The following is a 9,295-nucleotide window of genomic DNA, read 5'->3' as shown; positions in this document are numbered from 1 at the left end:
GATCAGGCTTTTTAGATCAAATTACCAGTCAAAACCATGAACAAGAGTTAATTTTGCCTTAAGGAGGGATACTCTGTGAGGCAATTATTAGCTAACACTCTCATAGAATTATCTGTGAAATATGATGAGTATGCTAATATTACTAAAGATAACCTCTCTAGTCAGGACAATATTGTTTCCCAACTTGAACCTACATTACCCATCTCTTTTTCTCTGAAACACCAGTGTTTGTGTATTGACTGGGCTGAGTTGCCTAATCCTGCAAATTGTTCCATTGGAATGTAATGTCTCCTTAGCTAATGGGATGGGATTTTCTGTGCAATAAGACCACTTGTTAAGCTTTATCTGCAAAATTTTAGGGTATTTGCTCACTAGGAAGAATTCTTCCTTTATTTCCCACATTATACCATTTACAGTATACTTCTTGTGAGCTTCCTGATAACTATAATGATGAACTGTCTATGAGTTACCAGTACCAGATTTAATCATATGATTCAGTGAGAAATTGCTCAATTAGCCTGTGTGCTTAGTAAAATAGCTAATCTCACTGCCCATGTCTTGGATGAGATCAACCAAGAAATAGAAGAACTCGGTACACCAGTTCTTCAGAACTGGGATGGTATTGGCATTCTTCTGATAAGCATCATGTAGGGTGTGAACAGTTCCCGAGAATGTGTTGTTTCAATATCACTGATAATTCTAACATTGCTCAGAAACAGTTAGACCAAGTCAGTCAAGATATATGATGGAAATACCTGGTTTGGGGCTGGATGTTTTTCCTGGTTACTCATTTATTAGGTCCTACTTTCATAGTTCTATTACTTGATTTCATCATTCCTTGCATATTACAATGTCTCATGTTTATATTGCTAGTGAAACCATTCAGTATGAGGCTTACCTAGTTTTTAAGGAGTTTATAGAAAAAGGGGGATATATAGGTTTCCTTTAACCTACTGAGACAAAGGTATTCTGTTTGCAGACCATCTTGTGGTTTTGCTGAAATTATGGTCTGAGAAGAGGAAAACCTACACCTGATCTCAGAATGCTGTGAACAGCATTTGTTGTGTCTACCTTCCCTGCATGAAGTTAATGAGGGTCATGGCATGGAGCAGTGAAAATGAACCATGGGTTGTACTGGAGACTCCAGGACTTTGGAGATGCCAAGACTATGGGATAACTACCAAGGATATCTTCTAGCTTTGGAAGAGAGAAGTAAGCTAGAATGGTGGATTTGTTAAACAATTTTCAAACCCAAAGGATTTCATCAAAGGCCTTAGATGTTGGACATGGAGCTGCATCATTTGATGTTTGCCCTGCTGGTTTTTGATCTTGCATTGGTTCAAACTTTCCTTGATATTCCCTCATTCTTCTTTATTGGAAGGGAAATACTGTGTGAAATTATATGTTAGAAGTATGACCAACCCATAGGAGAACCCTATTTAAGCTGCTGCTCTGAGAACAGTTGAACCTAACTCATGAAGCTGATTCTGGGGAGATCAGGTAAGAACAAAGATGCATCCCTGTGGGTTCATGTTAAAGTCTGAGAAATTTCCAGAAGCTATGATTCAACCATCAACACAAATACCATTTCTCATTCTTCCTAGTCACATCCTAGCACATCGTCAACAATTCTTAGTATTGACTTGAAATTTAGTACTAAGCACTTTGTATTTCAACATTAGAATATCTGTGTGGTCTCTGTTTCTTTGTTGTTGGTTTTTCTCTTGAACTAAATTATAGTGACCAGTTAGATATAATAACTTATATATGTAAAGAAAATTTTATATCTAATGTGATTTGAGTTTGAATCCTCTAGTTGGGTTTCTGTCCAGGGTCATGGAGGACTAAGCTACTGCTCACTGTAGTAAAATCATAAGACTGTCTGATTCTTTGGCACTGAGAGCATGGTCTATGTTTCTTCCTTCCTTTCTTTCTTCCTTCCTTCCTTCCTTCCTTCCTTCCTTTCTTTCTTTCTTTCTTTCTTTCTTTCTTTCTTTATTTCTTTCTTTCTTTCTTTCTCTCTTTCTTTCTTTCTTTCTTTCTTTTTGTTTGTTTTCTGAGGTAGGGTCTCACTCTAGCTCAGGCTGACCTGCGATTAACTATGTAGTCCCAGGGTGGCCTGAAACTCTCGGTGATCCTCCTACCTCTGCCTCCCAAGTGCTGGGATTAAAGATGTGTGCTACCATGCCCAGCCATGGTCTGTATTTCTCTCCAACTCGCCATCTCAGTCCTGGAGCTCTTCCATTTCTGGTACATGAAGCATACCTTCTCAACCAAACTGTACAGATGGACTTGGAAGGGGATGGGAGGTAGTGGGAAGGGACACGGAACAATCTACCAACTGACAGTTACTGAGTTCTCAGGGTTGTCCCTGGTCTGAACTGCAGCTGTTTCACCTTATTTTTAGTCGTTTCCAATTAATGTCTCAATTTCTTTTCAGATCCCCAAAATCATGATACCTACAGATTCCTCGTTCCCTGGATTGGTATGTATATCCATCTAAATGACAACTGTAGCCATCCTTCAATTATGTTTGCAAAGCTTGACCTCACTGAGAACAATGGAAGATAGGCCATCATTGTCAAGATCCAGGTCTATATTTAGCCTCATTTCTCCTTTTCTTGATGTGTATGTGTGCAGGATTATTCATTTGTGTGGGTATGCATTTGTGTGCAGGCAGGCACGAAAGCCATGGGTCATCGTCAGGTGTCCTCAATCATGTTGCGCCTTATTATTTGAGTCAGGTTCTCTCACTGAACCTAAAGTTCAATGATTCATCTAGACTAACTAGACAGTGAGCCTCAGGGATTCCCTACCTCTGCTTCCCCAGAATTGGAATTACACATGTACATTGCCATCATGGCCTCTTATGTTGGTATTGGGGATCTGAACTCCAGTCCTCATGTTTGCATATTTACCACCCAAGCTATCACCCAGCTCTACAGTATCTTCTCAAACAAGATCTTTACTAATAAATTTGTTCTTCCACATCTCCTAGTTATCCACAAATATTCTCAGGCAGACATTAACTTATATTTTGCAGCTATCATGATCACATCAGATGTATGTACCAATCCAACTAGGAAATTTATATTCATGAAATTTAATATTTTTTTCATCTTTATCTGCCTACCTGTTTTTCTTCTTCCAGTTTCCCCACTGTCTGTCTCTGATCTCATTGTTCACACAGTCATTCATACAATTATTTCTGGCGAGGGTATGGTTTGTTGCTGTTGAATGGCCAGACATGGTTCCAGCACCGGCAGATGTTGACCCCAGCCTGTCACTCTGACATCCTGAAGCCTTCTGTGGGAATCATGGCAGACTCTGTCTGTGTGATGCTGGTGAGTATGTTTCTGTTTCCGCCCCCTCTCCCTCTCTCTTTCTCTCATGCCCACATGTCTTCTTGCCACACACATTCAGATTCCACTCTTTGAAAACAGAAGCTTTCTGAAATATTGTGGTGATTACAGTTTCCAGACTACGACAACATACTAAATAAGTAGAACAGGACTACCTGTCCCTGGAAAGCCTGAGAAATGGCAGCTTCAGTAGTCAGGGGTACTCCCCAGGATGTCACTCAATTAAGTTCTACCCTAGATCCCAGGGCTTCTGAGTGGACTTCAATGACTCATGCAGTGAAATGCGTGTTGGATTCATATTCTCATAGCCCAAACTGTCATACCACCATGATCCCATCAGACTCTCATTTCTAACCTCACAGTACTCATTAAATGTTGGGGAACAAAAAAAAAATGTTGAGAAACAATGCAGAAATAAGGTATAACTTGGTGCCCATTAGAAATACACATGCAGATCCATAGGATTATTTTTCCTTTATACATATTTACATCTTATGGTAGGGATTCCATTAGTTTTCTAAGTCTCATTCATCTTAGAAAATAGCAAGTTCCCTTGGAATCTTTTTCATTAACTAAAATTCATAATTAAATTTTATATCCAAGACTTGAACTATAATCTTAATATTTACTAATGTAAACATTAAGTGGAGATAAGTTCAGTTTTGTCAGAAATAGACATCATATTACATGCATTTGTTAATGATTTTAATTTTCTCAAAGTTGTCTTACCATTCTTGTTACTGTACCCAAACACCTAACAAAAGAGGCTTAACAGAGGAAAGGTATATCTGGGCTCACATCTCAGAAGAATGCAGTCTGTCATGGCAGGGATGTCATGACAACCAGAAAGGATAAGTTCATGGCACCAAACAGGAAACAGAGAGGGGATTCCAGCACTCAGCCTCTCCTCTTTACTTTTTTATTTAATACAGGGTCTATACTAATGCAATAGTGTTGTCCTGGTCCAAGCAGATCTTTAACCCCTCAGTTAATTCTGTCTGAAACATCCATACAGACACACCCATACATATAAATCAATAATTTCCTAGGCACTTCATAATCCAGTCAGATTGACAATCAAATTCAACCATCACAATATATGGTTCAAGAAGTCAGAAACAGATATCTGGAGATACAGGGAATGTGCCTAATTGAATTAACACTGGTGTTTTGGGGGACTTAAGTTCAGTGTCCCCTTCTACAACAGGACAAATGGGAGCAGATGATTAGCCAGAACTCTACACTGGAGATCTTTCAACCCATCTCCTTAATGACCTTGGACACCATCATGAAGTGTGCCTTCAGCTATAGGGGAAATGTCCAGCTGGGTGGGTGAGTGACAGCCCTGAACTGGATGTGGCCTCACTTTGAGGCAGAGGGGGCAACCAAGCATAGCCCTGCCGCAGACATGTGACTGTTCCCTAACATGGGTGGAAGCCTGAGTGGCCACGACATTTTCTAAAGAAGAGGGGTTGTAAGACAGATGTGATGCATGTCCAAGTGTTACCTGTGTCCAAACTGAGGTGAATTACCACTCACTTTTGGGTCAGATCTCTTCATCTCCATTGCACTTACCCCTCCAGGAAAGTTCAACCCTATATCCAGGCCATCATGGATATGAACAACCTCCTTTTTTCTCGTGTGAGGAATGCCTTTCACCAGAATGACATTATCTACAGTCTGACCTCTGATGGCCACTGGACCAACCGTGCCTGTCAGCGTGCCCACGAGCACACAGGTTCTGTTCATACCCCCTATCTCCCCTCCTTTACGAGGCTCAGCCCAAATAGGCTTGCCATAACCTCTGAGGCAGAGTCAGGCTCTGTGATTCCTCTAAAGGATATGGGATACACTCATGCTGAGTGTTTCCCTGCAACGTTAGGGTGCTAGAGGATATGCAGAGGGTACCTGGGGCATCACACTGGTGATGTATAAGAGACCCATCCCAGCATCATTCTTTTCCTATTGTGCTCCTAAGGGTAGCCTGATCTCTGTCAAATGTGCAAGACTCCCACACCTGGCCCAACCCTCTTCCATATGCCTCCTGACTTCCACAAGAACCAGAGGTTGAGGAAGGGGATACATGAGCCTCCTGGGGTATGCCATAACTCTCAGCTCTGCCTGATAATCATTGTTCTTGGACAGACCAAGTAATCAAATGCAGAAAGGCTCAGCTGCAGGATGGGGGAGAGCTGGAGAAGCTTAATAGGAAAAGATGATTGGATTTTTTGCACAACCTCCTGTTTGCCAGAGTGTGCATTCATGTGGCAGGTCCCAGATTCTGCCCAGAAACACTGAATGCGTGAAAAACCTTCTCTCACTTCCATCTTTGGCCTCCCCCCACCAGATGGAGAACGGGAGCAGCTTATCTGACAAGGACCTATGTGCTGAGGTGGACGCCTTCATGTTTGAGGGTCATGACACCACAGCCAGTAGGATCTCCTGGACCCTCCATGCTCTGGCCACTCACGCTGAGCACCAGCAGAGATGCAGGGAGGAAGTCCAGGGCCTCCTTGGAGATGGAACCCCCATCAGCTGGTGAGTGACAACTTATGAGGTAGGAGAGTCCTGCTTTCTGATGAGGGTGGCCCCTAGGCTTCTCAGGCTTTGTATGACTTTCAGGACGGGCTTCATTTCAGGGACCTCCTGGACCAGATGCCATACACTACCATGTGCATTAAGGAAGGCCTAAGGCTCTACCCCCAGTACCATCTGTGAGCAGAAAGCTCAACACACCTGTCAAATTCCCCAATGGATGCTTCCTACCCAAAGGTATGAGCTTCTCAGAACCACTCACTTAACTGCTCAGCAGGCATAAGGAAGGTTGAGAATTTCATGTTGCTTCAGCAATTCTGAACCTCACTGGGTTTCCATTTCTAATCAACAGTGGTCCTTTAAGTTAGAATGTGGTATGCTAAGATATCAGTAAATAAATGTCAGCCTCTATACAAAATTTCAATCTCAGGAGTTAATCATTAAATTATGGCTTGACATATTGAGGAGAGAGACAGAGACAAAGAGAATATCAGACAATCAGACAGGATGTGGAGAGACATGTTTCTATGGTGAAGGGAAATGAGGGAGTTCAGGGAATCCCATATCATGGATGAAATATGGTTCATTGACCAAGGAATTCTTAGAGTAATGGAAGATATCAACTAATGACCAGAGCTCACATCTAGCAGAAAAATGTCCTTTGGCTCACCTACCTTTGGATACCTTCCATCTCTGCTACATCAAAGCTATGTGATCAAGAAAAGATAAACAACTTTGCTGGAACTCCAGAATTTCCTCTGAAAAATGGACAGAAAATAGTGCATTATTGTGGTTTCTTGTGAATAAGTATGTTAATACACATTTTTAAAAGGTTCACGAAAGACACTGAATGAATAGAAGGTGTCACTTCACTGTATGTGACACATACTTTCTTCCTGTAACTACTAGGTTCACTGATTTTTTTTTTTTTCAAATGCTATGCCAAGCCCAACCCCTTCTTGTATAAGGATGGTTCTGATCAAAGTGATTTGTAGGCTGTGTGTGTATATCTCTCCTGATGACCAGCGGCCAGAGTACTACCCTACTGGCACACTGTCCACCATCTGCCCCAGAGGTGTTGCAGTCCAGCTCTACTCTATGGTCTTCATCAAAACCAGAAGGTGCGGCCAAACCCAGAGATATAAGGAGCCTGGAAGGAGAGGAAGGGAAGATCTCAGGCCAATGCCTCCACCCACTCCTGTTTCTGGGCATTTGGTCCTCTCATGGGTTGAAAGCAGAGACTTGACCCCCTTTCGCCTGGCTCTAATCCTCTTTCTACAGGTGTTTAATCCTTCCCACTGTGCACCAGATTCGGCCTGACACAGCTACTCTTTCCTACCCTCCTCAGGAGGACCAAGGTGAGATGTCTGCTGTGTATAATGAGTGAAAGAAAAGGGAACACCTGCTTTCGTAGTCCACTAAGTCCTTATGTGACATCTTCATTCTCGTAAGTAATGAAGACAAGATTTTTCTGTGTCTGTACTTCTGTGAATTCTACAATGCTGAATCAATTCTCACAGAACAGGCTTTAAGCATATTGTTTATCTAGGATTAAGTTTAATCAGGTTGGAATACTCCAATTTAGAAACTAGTTAAAATCATGATGTGGATATTGTAGGATAGGAGAGTATTGAGTAGCTCAAATACTTGCTAGAAATATTCATCTTCTGTAGATTCCATTGCATTTCATTTTTAAAATCAAGTAACATACTTTCATGTAAAAATATTTATTAAACCTATTTCTTTCAATGCCAAGTCTTGTCTGGAGACAGGAACTCAGAGGGACAGAATTCTGTCCCTTTCTGCAACAAGAACCAAAAGCTGTTCTGCAGAGTCAGACCCTGTGATGGGATACAGATAACATTCCTATATTCTTTGACTTTCACATCCTCACTGAGCAGTCTGGAGAATGTTGCACATTCCTGGGCCTGTCATAGACCCTGCACTATGGTGTGCCCTGAATGGAGCACCAGTGGTGCCTTAGGTGCCCAGAGCAGCAGGCAGCTGGCAACAGGGGAAGGGCTAGCTGACCATTGACCTGAGATCCTTGAGGATGTGCAGGCAGAGGGCAAGGAACACATTTTCCATGGCTTCAACAACATCAGCTGAGATAGGAAGTGGGGAGAGGCAGAAGAGAGGTGAAGATTAAGAAGCCCACAGAGGATGTGCATGCTGCAAAGACATTTGGACACTGTCCTACCAACGGAGGACATGGAACAGTCACTGTGGAGGGAGGGGCACAGGGAAGCAATCAAGTCCAGGGTAGGAAACCGGAGGCAGTACACATGGCATAGACTTAGAAGAACTCAAATGCTGTGGGCTGAGGTTGAAGTGTGGCTAGAACCCAGCCACTGAGTGGAAGGTGGTGGGAGGCATCAAGCGGGAGAAACCCTAACCAGATATGTTCTTCAGGAGCCTCTCCAGTACTATCTGATTCCCTTTGCTTCCTACTTGGGGATCCCTGGGAATGTGGCATATACCTGCTCATGTTGCCTTAGCAAGTGGTGTCCACACGGGGAAACTGGAAACTCTTAGTTGAGGGAAGGGAGTAAACAAACCAAAGACTAATTCTTAAAATGGTAATTTTAGTAGACACTCTTAGACGTAAGAGATCCATGCTATTTAGAGCAGGATTGGAATCTGGGCTAGCCTTAGAAGAGAGAATCTTTGTTAGGGTTAGCATAGTAAGAACCAAGGCCCTGGGGAGAGCTTTGTGTGTGATTTGCACAGAAAGGGAGTGCATCTGTAAGGCGTGCCCTCGATATCCAGCTGTGTGCCACAGCTCAGAGGGCAATGCCTGCACAGCTCAAAATGGAGTCTGAGGTCACTTATTTCACTTCCCTTTATGGCCCAGGAACTGCATTGGGAAACAGTTTGCCATGAGTGAACTGAAGGTGAGCGTGGCCCTGACTCTGCTTCGTTTTGAGCTGCTGCCAGATCCCACCAGGATCCCTGTCCTCATGCCACGCATTGTGTTAAAGTCCATGAATGGGATTTACCTGCATTTAAGGAAGCTTCCATAATGGCTTAATGTCTGCCATCTCGTCTTCCTTTCACCTGATTTTGTCCCCAGCCCTTTGGCCCATAAGCTGTTTTCTCTGCCCAACCATCCATCTTCTCACCTGCCACCTGCTTGCTTCCTGTCTTCTGCTTTTTATTTTCTCAATTTCTTCCAAGTTCCCTTATATATTTTGCCTACCTCTCTCCTAAATGACTGTATTTCTAACTCTCTACCTACCCCTTTATAATCTGATTTTCCCACCCTGCATCCTTTCTATAGATATTCTATTTTGTTTCTTCTCTATCTTTTTATGATCTATTTGTGCTAGAATTAATTAGAACAACCAGAATGACCCTAAGTGACAGATACATTTGTCCTTGTGGTTCTAAAGATCATA

At 42.6% G+C, this 9,295-nt stretch overlaps 1 pseudogene; it reads left to right on the top strand.

Moving 5' to 3' along the window:
• Window positions 1-1,475: 1,475 nt before the first annotated feature.
• LOC101611668 lies at window positions 1,476-9,025 on the top strand (annotated as a pseudogene).
• The last annotated feature ends 270 nt before the right edge of the window (window positions 9,026-9,295 follow it).

The sequence above is a fragment of the Jaculus jaculus genome, chromosome 5 (assembly GCF_020740685.1).
Source record: "Jaculus jaculus isolate mJacJac1 chromosome 5, mJacJac1.mat.Y.cur, whole genome shotgun sequence".
Classification (NCBI taxonomy): Eukaryota; Metazoa; Chordata; class Mammalia; order Rodentia; family Dipodidae; genus Jaculus; species Jaculus jaculus.
The sequence above is the reverse complement of the archived record's forward strand: the minus strand, read 5'-3'. Positions and strand labels throughout refer to the sequence as shown.